Source organism: Lepisma saccharinum, chromosome 6 (genome assembly GCF_977018435.1).
Source record: "Lepisma saccharinum chromosome 6, izLepSacc3.1, whole genome shotgun sequence".
Lineage (NCBI taxonomy): Eukaryota > Metazoa > Arthropoda > Insecta > Zygentoma > Lepismatidae > Lepisma > Lepisma saccharinum.
The window spans coordinates 58,737,715-58,751,052 of record NC_139234.1 but is presented as its reverse complement, the minus strand read 5'-3'; positions in this window follow the sequence as shown (position 1 = coordinate 58,751,052).

Below are 13,338 nucleotides of genomic sequence, written 5' to 3'. Positions count from 1 at the left end.
AATTTCTATATGTATGTTGAGTGTGAAAATAATGCTCAGCTTACTGTGGAAAGGGTTGTTTCAAAACGAAGCACGTTCGTTTTTATTTTGAATCATTAGGTTCGTAGCATAAAATACGTTCGTAAAGATAAAACCTTTCTAGTAAAATTTAAGGTATAAAAGTGCAAACATCTATTGATAACTGGTCTATTCAACTTTTCATAGTAAGGTGGTGTTTATGTCCAAAGTTATTAATATAATAAACATAATATCCAAAATTTGAATTTGTTCAAATTTATCCTATAATTTACAAACGTCACAACAAGTGTTATTTGTTGTGTGCATTGATTACAATCGTTCTCCTTCTTGATGGAGACTTCCCTGTGCATAACAAATGTGTGCGTTTAATTATCGATTGTGCGAGTGTTGATAGAAATGCAAAAGTTCCAAATATAGATTGGAGTTATCACAATCAAATATTCTCTGGCTTCAAATTCGTGAAGTAGTGCGTGGGTTACCCATGTAGAAATTGGACGAATAACAAAAGTTCAAACTAAATTTAGGGAGAGATTTATCGATCCTGTTCTTTGATAAGAGATGGGACTAAAATATTTGTAATTTTCTTTTTCCTCTTTCTAATTCTGCACATCTGTGAACCTACAAATTGCGTTTCGTGCGTTACCGGACGGGAGTTACATAATCAATTTTTGGTGTGAGCAATTTTACGAGTTTTGCAATTTGAAAATCATGAGTATGGAGCTTGGGTATTGTAACTTGGATGGTTTGGCGATGTAGGCGCCTATGGCGTACAATGGTAAAACACAGAAGGCACTCAGGTTTGAGAATTGATATTCTGCCACTTGTAAAAACTAACAAAGAAAATTGCATGTTTTTCTCCCTGTTGTTATACAAAATGAGTTCAGAATAGGAACGAGTGGCTAGATACTTTGTTAATCTTCATATAACAGTGTAACCAAGAGTCGAAACCTATTGTGGAAATGAAATGTGGCATCTGAAATTCAGTGTTTCTTGAATAGAAAGAAGAGCTACAGGCTCTTAGCGTCTGTCACGAGAAAAGCAATCAACAGCTGAAATCGGAGCTCATTGAAAGTAAAGAGTTGCTCAAAGCGGAACTTATAGTATGCAAAGTTGAAGCTAGTGAGGCAAAAAATGACCTCGAAGATTGTGTTGAGAAAACATGCTTGAGGCTGAAAGAGGAGCTGAAATCTGATTTACATGTCTATCAATGAGATACCAACGGGAACATTTTGGAATTGCGTGGGTGTAATGAAGATATTAAATTGAATGTTTCGCAATGTAGATTCGACTGAATGAAATGGGCGGAGGAAATAGAACGAAAGTATGATTTGCTGTCAACGATGCTTGATGCGGAGAGAGAAAATCTTTATAAAGGATGGATATAAATTGCTCGATTCAGATAGGTGAATTGGAGGTTGAAGTTGCTGGTATAGAAAAGGATATAGTGAAGAGAGGAGGTGTGATCTAGCTCATAATCTTGGAAGTTTTAGAATTCGTGACACCTAATTGTGCAATTTGTGTAATAGAGTATGAGGGAATATTCAGGCAAACATAACAAGAAAGTAAATATAATTGTACACTAGGGAAGTGGAGTGAACAGTATTATTACAACAGTTTCTTCAAAAGTTCATTCTTAAAGATCTAACAAGTCACATGTAAATATGTGATCAATGCACCATGGTCAAGGGTGTATGTTGTCAATAACTCTGACATGAGTAATTTTGGACCACGTATTCTATAAGTGGATAAGATAAGGAAAACAAATATCAAATATCTATTTATAACGTTTTTCAATGTGGTGGCTTCTTGAGGAATGCTAGTGCTCTCTCTAAGGTGCTCAGGAAGTAGATTCCTTGACTTCGTAAGAAGGTGAAGTAAAGTATTACAAGCGGTGGATAAGAATATGAAGTGGGCGAGATTTTGCTGTGGGATAGATAATACGATGCGATCGATTCTCTTGCCGTTTAGTGAGTAGAAAAATATTAAACATAGACATAGATGATGAGTATGTCAAACTGGTATTGGAAGTTCATTGAAGAAAAAATAGGGTTCGTAAAGGAATGTTCCTGTGAATTCTTAAGTTGTTGGGGAGTAGATTGTTTCTCCACGTCAGTTGGCCAAGTCAACTTTTGCGGGCGGGGGGGGTGATTAAGCCAAGTAATAGAAATTTTGCCTCGGGTTAGCACGCATGGTTAGGATCGATGTCCATGCTATGCTGAGAACCATTTCAGAGAGTAATATTCTTCAGTTTGATTTGCACGGTATATTTTCATACTTGATTGGGATATTTAAATAATCGTATGCGATGATATATATATATATATATATATATATGAAATGTTTGTAAATATGGTTTGACAATATCGTAACGAAAGTATCTCTTCATATTTGTGAAAACCGGAACCATGTGTAATAATAAATTGTGTGATTTGAGGTGATGCAAAATGAACTTAAATGTTATGTATGGTTCGGATATACAATATTATTTCAGATCTTAATGTTGAGTTGAGTGCAGGGTACTCAATTATGACATTTTGTCATATGCGCATGTTAATGTTTAAGGAGTTTACATTTTCATTCATAGATATTGTAAGAGACAATATTGTTACGGAGCTGAGGTTTTGTTAATTAATCGGTTTGGGGACCATCTCGCCCGTGGCTTTCCGACGTAATATCACCTGTAAGTTGCATTATATATTAGTGATTTGAATAGACGTCCAGCAAGCGAACGCTGGTAATTTTGGGGTTGGTGGTCGGGTGTTTCTACAGTTGGTTGGTGGGTGGGTGCGGAAGGTGGGAGGGTCCTGTGTTGGTTGGTTGGAATGGCGGGTGGGTGGGGTACTGGTTGGTTTGGATGGTGTTGGTGGGCGGGTGGGTCAATGGTTGGCTGGAGGTGTTGGCGGGCGGGTGGGCAAGTGGTTGGTTGGTTGGAGTGGCGGGTGGGTGGGCCAATGGTTGGTTGGTTGGTCTCGTCTCTCATTTACTTTCATGAATTCTACATCGATAGATGAAATTATAATTTACTTAACAATCAGAAATAAAATATTATATAATTGTATGCCAGTCTCTGGACAAATTACAGGACTATATTTAAGTAAGGAACAACTGACAATAGAGGAGTAAACATTTTGGTAACAACGTCCTCAAAAGCGGGTCTAGTGTTATTTTTCGAAAAACGTATGTCTTACATGTACTAGAGATGAGTACCAGTACAAGTTTTTAAAATGGGATGCCAATCGGATCCGGAGCTATGTTAGATCTAAATTAGGTTAAGTTAAGAGATGTTTGAGATATCTGTATTAAGACGAATATAATTTTTTTCTTTTTTTGATAGTTTATTCATGGTGATTGATTTTCTATATGTATGTTGAGTGTGAAAATTATGTTCAGCTTACTGTGGAAAGGGTTGTTTCAAAACGAAGCACGTTCGTTTTTATTTTGAATCATTAGGTTCGTAGCATAAAATACGTTCGTAAAGATAAAACCTTTCTAGTAAAATTTAAGGTATAAAAGTGCAAATATCTATTGATAACTGGTCTATTCAACTTTTCATACTAAGGTGGTGTTTATGTCCAAAGTTATTAATATAATAAACATAATATCCAAAATTTGTATTTGTTCAAATTTATCCTATAATTTACAAACGTCACAACAAGTGTTATTTGTTGTGTGCATTGATTACAATCGTTCTCCTTCTTGATGGAGACATCCGTGTGCATAACAAATGTGTGCGTTTAATTATCGATTGTGCGAGTGTTGATAGAAATGCAAAAGTTCTAAAATATAGATTGGAGTTATCACAATCAAATATTCTCTGACTTCAAATTCGTGAAGTAGTGCGTGGGTTACCCATGTAGAAATTGGACGTATAACGAAAGTTGAAACTAAATTTAGGGAGAGATTTATCGATCCTGTTCTTTGATAAGAGATGGGACTAAAATATTTGTAACTTTCTTTTTCCTTTTTCTAATTCTGCACATCTGTGAACCTACAAATTGCGTTTCGTGCGTTACCGGACGGGAGTTACATAATCAATTTTTGGTGTGAGCAATTTTACGAGTTTTGCAATTTGAAAATCATGAGTATGGAGCTTGGGTATTGTAACTTGGATGGTTTGGCGATGTAGGCGCCTATGGCGTACAATGGTAAAACACAGAAGGCACTCAGGTTTGAGAATTGATATTCTGCCACTTGTAAAAACTAACAAAGAAAATTGCATGTTTTTCTCCCTGTTGTTATACAAAATGAGTTCAGAATAGGAACGAGTGGCTAGATACTTTGTTAATCTTCATATAACAGTGTAACCAAGAGTCGAAACCTATTGTGGAAATGAAATGTGGCATCTGAAATTCAGTGCTTCTTGAATAGAAAGAAGAGCTACAGGCTCTTAGCGTCTGTCACGAGAAAAACAATCAACAGCTGAAATCGGAGCTCATTGAAAGTAAAGAGTTGGTCAAAGCGGAACTTATAGTATGCAAAGTTGAAGCTAGTGAGGCAAAAAATGACCTCGAAGATTGTGTTGAGAAAACATGCTTGAGGCTGAAAGAGGAGCTGAAATCTGATTTACATGTCTATCAATGAGATACCAACGGGAACATTTTGGATTGCATGGGTGTAATGAAGATATTAAATTGAATGTTTCGCAATGTAGATTCGACTGAATGAAATGGGCGGAGGAAATAGAACGAAAGTATGATTTGCTGTCAACGATGCTTGATGCGGAGAGAAAATCTTTATAAAGGATGGATATAAATTGCTCGATTCAGATAGGTGAATTGGAGGTTGAAGTTGCTGGTATAGAAAAGGATATAGTGAAGAGAGGAGGTGTGATCTAGCTCATAATCTTGGAAGTTTTAGAATTCGTGACACCTAATTGTGCAATTTGTGTAATAGAGTATGAGGGAATATTCAGGCAAACATAACAAGAAAGTAAATATAATTGTACAGTAGGGAAGTGGAGTGAACAGTATTATTACAACAGTTTCTTCAAAAGTTCATTCTTAAAGATCTAACAAGTCACATGTAAATATGTGATCAATGCACCATGGTCAAGGGTGTATGTTGTCAATAACTCTGACATGAGTAATTTTGGACCACGTATTCTATAAGTGGATAAGATAAGGAAAACAAATATCAAATATCTATTTATAACGTTTTTCAATGTGGTGGCTTCTTGAGGAATGCTAGTGCTCTCTCTAAGGTGCTCAGGAAGTAGATTCCTTGACTTCGTAAGAAGGTGAAGTAAAGTATTACAAGCGGTGGATAAGAATATGAAGTGGGCGAGATTTTGCTGTGGGATATATAATAATATGCGATCGATTCTCTTGCCGTTTAGTGAGTAGAAAAATATTAAACATAGACATAGATGATGAGTATGTCAAACTGGTATTGGAAGTTCATTGAAGAAAAAATAGGGTTCGTAAAGGAATGTTCCTGTGAATTCTTAAGTTGCTGGGGAGTAGATTGTTTCTCCACGTCAGTTGGCCAAGTCAACTTTTGCGGGCGGGGGGGGGGTGATTAAGCCAAGTAATAGAAATTTTGCCTCGGGTTAGCACGCATGGTTAGGATCGATGTCCATGCTATGCTGAGAACCATTTCAGAGAGTAATATTCTTCAGTTTGATTTGCACGGTATATTTTCATACTTGATTGGGATATTTAAATAATCGTATGCGATGATATATATATATATATATATATATGAAACGTTTGTAAATATGGTTTGACAATATCGTTACGAAAGTATCTCTTCATATTTGTGAAAACCGGAACCATGTGTAATAATAAATTGTGTGATTTGAGGTGATGCAAAATGAACTTAAATGTCATGTATGGTTCGGATATACAATATTATTTCAGATCTTAATGTTGAGTTGAGTGCAGGGTACTCAATTATGACATTTTGTCATATGCGCATGTTAATGTTTAAGGAGTTTACATTTTCATTCATAGATATTGTAAGAGACACAATTGTTATGGAGCTGGGGTTTTGTTAATTAATCGGTTTGGGGACCATCGCGCCCGTGGCTTTCCGACGTAATATCACCTGTAAGTTGCATTATATATTAGTGATTTGAATAGACGTCCAGCAAGCGAACGCTGGTAATTTTGGGGTTGGTGGTCGGGTGTTTCTACAGTTGGTTGGTGGGTGGGTGCGGAAGGTGGGAGGGTCCTGTGTTGGTTGGTTGGAGTGGCGGGTGGGTGGGGTAGTGGTTGGTTTGGATGGTGTTGGTGGGCGGGTGGGTCAATGGTTGGCTGGAGGTGTTGGCGGGCGGGTGGGCAAGTGGTTGGTTGGTTGGAGTGGCGGGTGGGTGGGTCAATGGTTGGTTGGTTGGTCTCGTCTCTCATTTACTTTCATGAATTCTACATCAATAGATGAAATTATAATTTACGTAACAATCAGAAATAAAATATTATATAATTGTATGCCAGTCTCTGGACAAATTACAGGACTATATTTAAGTAAAGAACAACTGACAATGGAGGAGTAAACATTTTGGTAACAACGTCCTCAAAATCGGGTCTAGTTTTATTTTTCGAAAAACGTATGTCTTACATGTACTAGAGATGAGTAACAGTACAAGTCTTTAAAATGGGATGCCAATCGGATCCGGAGCTATGTTAGATCTAAATTAGGTTAAGTTAAGAGATGGTTGAGATATCTGTATTAAGACGAATGTAATTTTTTTTTATTTTGATAGTTTATTCATGGTGATTGAATTTCTATATGTATGTTGAGTGTGAAAATAATGCTCAGCTTACTGTGGAAAGGGTTGTTTCAAAACGAAGCACGTTCGTTTTTATTTTGAATCATTAGGTTCGTAGCATAAAATACGTTCGTAAAGATAAAACCTTTCTAGTAAAATTTAAGGTATAAAAGTGCAAACATCTATTGATAACTGGTCTATTCAACTTTTCATAGTAAGGTGGTGTTTATGTCCAAAGTTATTAATATAATAAACATAATATCCAAAATTTGAATTTGTTCAAATTTATCCTATAATTTACAAACGTCACAACAAGTGTTATTTGTTGTGTGCATTGATTACAATCGTTCTCCTTCTTGATGGAGACTTCCCTCTGCATAACAAATGTGTGCGTTTAATTATCGATTGTGCGAGTGTTGATAGAAATGCAAAAGTTCCAAATATAGATTGGAGTAATCACAATCAAATATTCTCTGGCTTCAAATTCGTGAAGTAGTGCGTGGGTTACCCATGTAGAAATTGGACGAATAACGAAAGTTCAAACTAAATTTAGGGAGAGATTTATCGATCCTGTTCTTTGATAAGAGATGGGACTAAAATATTTGTAATTTTCTTTTTCCTTTTTCTAATTCTGCACATCTGTGAACCTACAAATTGCGTTTCGTGCGTTACCGGACGGGAGTTACATAATCAATTTTTGGTGTGAGCAATTTTACGAGTTTTGCAATTTGAAAATCATGAGTATGGAGCTTGGGTATTGTAACTTGGATGGTTTGGCGATGTAGGCGCCTATGGCGTACAATGGTAAAACACAGAAGGCACTCAGGTTTGAGAATTGATATTCTGCCACTTGTAAAAACTAACAAAGAAAATTGCATGTTTTTCTGCCTGTTGTTATACAAAATGAGTTCAGAATAGGAACGAGTGGCTAGATACTTTGTTAATCTTCATATAACAGTGTAACCAAGAGTCGAAACATATTGTGAAAATGAAATGTGGCATCTGAAATTCAGTGTTTCTTGAATAGAAAGAAGAGCGACAGGCTCTTAGCGTCTGTCACGAGAAAAGCAATCAACTGCTGAAATCGGAGCTCATTGAAAGTAAAGAGTTGGTCAAAGCGGAACTTATAGTATGCAAAGTTGAAGCTAGTGAGGCAAAAAATGACCTCGAAGATTGTGTTGAGAAAACATGCTTGAGGCTGAAAGAGGAGCTGAAATCTGATTTACATGTCTATCAATGAGATACCAACGGGAACATTTTGGAATTGCGTGGGTGTAATGAAGATATTAAATTGAATGTTTCGCAATGTAGATTCGACTGAATGAAATGGGCGGAGGAAATAGAACGAAAGTATGATTTGCTGTCAACGATGCTTGATGCGGAGAGAGAAAATCTTTATAAAGGATGGATATAAATTGCTCGATTCAGATAGGTGAATTGGAGGTTGAAGTTGCTGGTATAGAAAAGGATATAGTGAAGAGAGGAGGTGTGATCTAGCTCATAATCTTGGAAGTTTTAGAATTCGTGACACCTAATTGTGCAATTTGTGTAATAGAGTATGAGGGAATATTCAGGCAAACATAACAAGAAAGTAAATATAATTGTACACTAGGGAAGTGGAGTGAACAGTATTATTACAACAGTTTCTTCAAAAGTTCATTCTTAAAGATCTAACAAGTCACATGTAAATATGTGATCAATGCACCATGGTCAAGGGTGTATGTTGTCAATAACTCTGACATGAGTAATTTTGGACCACGTATTCTATAAGTGGATAAGATAAGGAAAACAAATATCAAATATCTATTTATAACGTTTTTCAATGTGGTGGCTTCTTGAGGAATGCTAGTGCTCTCTCTAAGGTGCTCAGGAAGTAGATTCCTTGACTTCGTAAGAAGGTGAAGTAAAGTATTACAAGCGGTGGATAAGAATATGAAGTGGGCGAGATTTTGCTGTGGGATAGATAATACGATGCGATCGATTCTCTTGCCGTTTAGTGAGTAGAAAAATATTAAACATAGACATAGATGATGAGTATGTCAAACTGGTATTGGAAGTTCATTGAAGAAAAAATAGGGTTCGTAAAGGAATGTTCCTGTGAATTCTTCAGTTGTTGGGGAGTAGATTGTTTCTCCACGTCAGTTGGCCAAGTCAACTTTTGCGGGCGGGGGGGGGTGATTAAGCCAAGTAATAGAAATTTTGCCTCGGGTTAGCACGCATGGTTAGGATCGATGTCCATGCTATGCTGAGAACCATTTCAGAGAGTAATATTCTTCAGTTTGATTTGCACGGTATATTTTCATACTTGATTGGGATATTTAAATAATCGTATGCGATGATATATATATATATATATATATATATATATATATATATATATATATGAAATGTTTGTAAATATGGTTTGACAATATCGTAACGAAAGTATCTCTTCATATTTGTGAAAACCGGAACCATGTGTAATAATAAATTGTGTGATTTGAGGTGATGCAAAATGAACTTAAATGTTATGTATGGTTCGGATATACAATATTATTTCAGATCTTAATGTTGAGTTGAGTGCAGGGTACTCAATTATGACATTTTGTCATATGCGCATGTTAATGTTTAAGGAGTTTACATTTTCATTCATAGATATTGTAAGAGACAATATTGTTACGGAGCTGAGGTTTTGTTATCTAATCGGTTTGGGGACCATCTCGCCCGTGGCTTTCCGACGTAATATCACCTGTAAGTTGCATTATATATTAGTGATTTGAATAGACGTCCAGCAAGCGAACGCTGGTAATTTTGGGGTTGGTGGTCGGGTGGTTCTACAGTTGGTTGGTGGGTGGGTGCGGAAGGTGGGAGGGTCCTGAGTTGGTTGGTTGGAGTGGCGGGTGGGTGGGGTAGTGGTTGGTTTGGATGGTGTTGATGGGCGGGTGGGTCAATGGTTGGCTGGAGGTGTTGGCGGACGGGTGGGCAAGTGGTTGGTTGGTTGGAGTGGCGGGTGGGTGGGCCAATGGTTGGTTGGTTGGTCTCGTCTTTCGTTTACTTTCATGAATTCTACATCAATAGATGAAATTATAATTTACGTAACAATCAGAAATAAAATATTATATAATTGTATGCCAGTCACTGGACAAATTACAGGACTATATTTAAGTAAAGAACAACTGACAATGGAGGAGTAAACATTTTGGTAACAACGTCCTCAAAATCGGGTCTAGTTTTATTTTTCGAAAAACGTATGTCTTACATGTACTAGAGATGAGTAACAGTACAAGTCTTTAAAATGGGATGCCAATCGGATCCGGAGCTATGTTAGATCTAAATTAGGTTAAGTTAAGAGATGGTTGAGATATCTGTATTAAGACGAATATATTTTTTTTTATTTTGATAGTTTATTCATGGTGATTGAATTTCTATATGTATGTTGAGTGTCAAAATAATGCTCAGCTTACTGTGGAAAGGGTTGTTTCAAAACGAAGCACGTTCGTTTTTATTTTGAATCATTAGGTTCGTAGCATAAAATACGTTCGTAAAGATAAAACCTTTCTAGTAAAATTTAAGGTATAAAAGTGCAAATATCTATTGATAACTGGTCTATTCAACTTTTCATAGTAAGGTTGTGTTCATGTCCAAAGTTATTAATATAATAAACATAATATCCAAAATTTGAATTTGTTCAAATTTATCCTATAATTTACAAACGTCACAACAAGTGTTATTTGTTGTGTGCATTGATTACAATCGTTCTCCTTCTTGATGGAGACTTCCCTGTGCATAACAAATGTGTGCGTTTAATTATCGATTGTGCGAGTGTTGATAGAAATGCAAAAGTTCCAAATATAGATTGGAGTTATCACAATCAAATATTCTCTGGCTTCAAATTCGTGAAGTAGTGCGTGGGTTACCCATGTAGAAATTGGACGAATAACAAAAGTTCAAACTAAATTTAGGGAGAGATTTATCGATCCTGTTCTTTGATAAGAGATGGGACTAAAATATTTGTAATTTTCTTTTTCCTCTTTCTAATTCTGCACATCTGTGAACCTACAAATTGCGTTTCGTGCGTTACCGGACGGGAGTTACATAATCAATTTTTGGTGTGAGCAATTTTACGAGTTTTGCAATTTGAAAATCATGAGTATGGAGCTTGGGTATTGTAACTTGGATGGTTTGGCGATGTAGGCGCCTATGGCGTACAATGGTAAAACACAGAAGGCACTCAGGTTTGAGAATTGATATTCTGCCACTTGTAAAAACTAACAAAGAAAATTGCATGTTTTTCTCCCTGTTGTTATACAAAATGAGTTCAGAATAGGAACGAGTGGCTAGATACTTTGTTAATCTTCATATAACAGTGTAACCAAGAGTCGAAACCTATTGTGGAAATGAAATGTGGCATCTGAAATTCAGTGTTTCTTGAATAGAAAGAAGAGCTACAGGCTCTTAGCGTCTGTCACGAGAAAAGCAATCAACAGCTGAAATCGGAGCTCATTGAAAGTAAAGAGTTGCTCAAAGCGGAACTTATAGTATGCAAAGTTGAAGCTAGTGAGGCAAAAAATGACCTCGAAGATTGTGTTGAGAAAACATGCTTGAGGCTGAAAGAGGAGCTGAAATCTGATTTACATGTCTATCAATGAGATACCAACGGGAACATTTTGGAATTGCGTGGGTGTAATGAAGATATTAAATTGAATGTTTCGCAATGTAGATTCGACTGAATGAAATGGGCGGAGGAAATAGAACGAAAGTATGATTTGCTGTCAACGATGCTTGATGCGGAGAGAGAAAATCTTTATAAAGGATGGATATAAATTGCTCGATTCAGATAGGTGAATTGGAGGTTGAAGTTGCTGGTATAGAAAAGGATATAGTGAAGAGAGGAGGTGTGATCTAGCTCATAATCTTGGAAGTTTTAGAATTCGTGACACCTAATTGTGCAATTTGTGTAATAGAGTATGAGGGAATATTCAGGCAAACATAACAAGAAAGTAAATATAATTGTACACTAGGGAAGTGGAGTGAACAGTATTATTACAACAGTTTCTTCAAAAGTTCATTCTTAAAGATCTAACAAGTCACATGTAAATATGTGATCAATGCACCATGGTCAAGGGTGTATGTTGTCAATAACTCTGACATGAGTAATTTTGGACCACGTATTCTATAAGTGGATAAGATAAGGAAAACAAATATCAAATATCTATTTATAACGTTTTTCAATGTGGTGGCTTCTTGAGGAATGCTAGTGCTCTCTCTAAGGTGCTCAGGAAGTAGATTCCTTGACTTCGTAAGAAGGTGAAGTAAAGTATTACAAGCGGTGGATAAGAATATGAAGTGGGCGAGATTTTGCTGTGGGATAGATAATACGATGCGATCGATTCTCTTGCCGTTTAGTGAGTAGAAAAATATTAAACATAGACATAGATGATGAGTATGTCAAACTGGTATTGGAAGTTCATTGAAGAAAAAATAGGGTTCGTAAAGGAATGTTCCTGTGAATTCTTAAGTTGTTGGGGAGTAGATTGTTTCTCCACGTCAGTTGGCCAAGTCAACTTTTGCGGGCGGGGGGTGATTAAGCCAAGTAATAGAAATTTTGCCTCGGGTTAGCACGCATGGTTAGGATCGATGTCCATGCTATGCTGAGAACCATTTCAGAGAGTAATATTCTTCAGTTTGATTTGCACGGTATATTTTCATACTTGATTGGGATATTTAAGTAATCGTATGCGATGATATATATATATATATATATATATATATATGAAATGTTTGTAAATATGGTTTGACAATATCGTAACGAAAGTATCTCTTCATATTTGTGAAAACCGGAACCATGTGTAATAATAAATTGTGTGATTTGAGGTGATGCAAAATGAACTTAAATGTTATGTATGGTTCGGATATACAATATTATTTCAGATCTTAATGTTGAGTTGAGTGCAGGGTACTCAATTATGACATTTTGTCATATGCGCATGTTAATGTTTAAGGAGTTTACATTTTCATTCATAGATATTGTAAGAGACAATATTGTTACGGAGCTGAGGTTTTGTTAATTAATCGGTTTGGGGACCATCTCGCCCGTGGCTTTCCGACGTAATATCACCTGTAAGTTGCATTATATATTAGTGATTTGAATAGTCGTCCAGCAAGCGAACGCTGGTAATTTTGGGGTTGGTGGTCGGGTGTTTCTACAGTTGGTTGGTGGGTGGGTGCGGAAGGTGGGAGGGTCCTGTGTTGGTTGGTTGGAATGGCGGGTGGGTGGGGTACTGGTTGGTTTGGATGGTGTTGGTGGGCGGGTGGGTCAATGGTTGGCTGGAGGTGTTGGCGGGCGGGTGGGCAAGTGGTTGGTTGGTTGGAGTGGCGGGTGGGTGGGCCAATGGTTGGTTGGTTGGTCTCGTCTCTCATTTACTTTCATGAATTCTACATCGATAGATGAAATTATAATTTACTTAACAATCAGAAATAAAATATTATATAATTGTATGCCAGTCTCTGGACAAATTACAGGACTATATTTAAGTAAGGAACAACTGACAATAGAGGAGCAAACATTTTGGTAACAACGTCCTCAAAAGCGGGTCTAGTGTTATTTTTCGAAAAACGTATGTCTTACATGTACT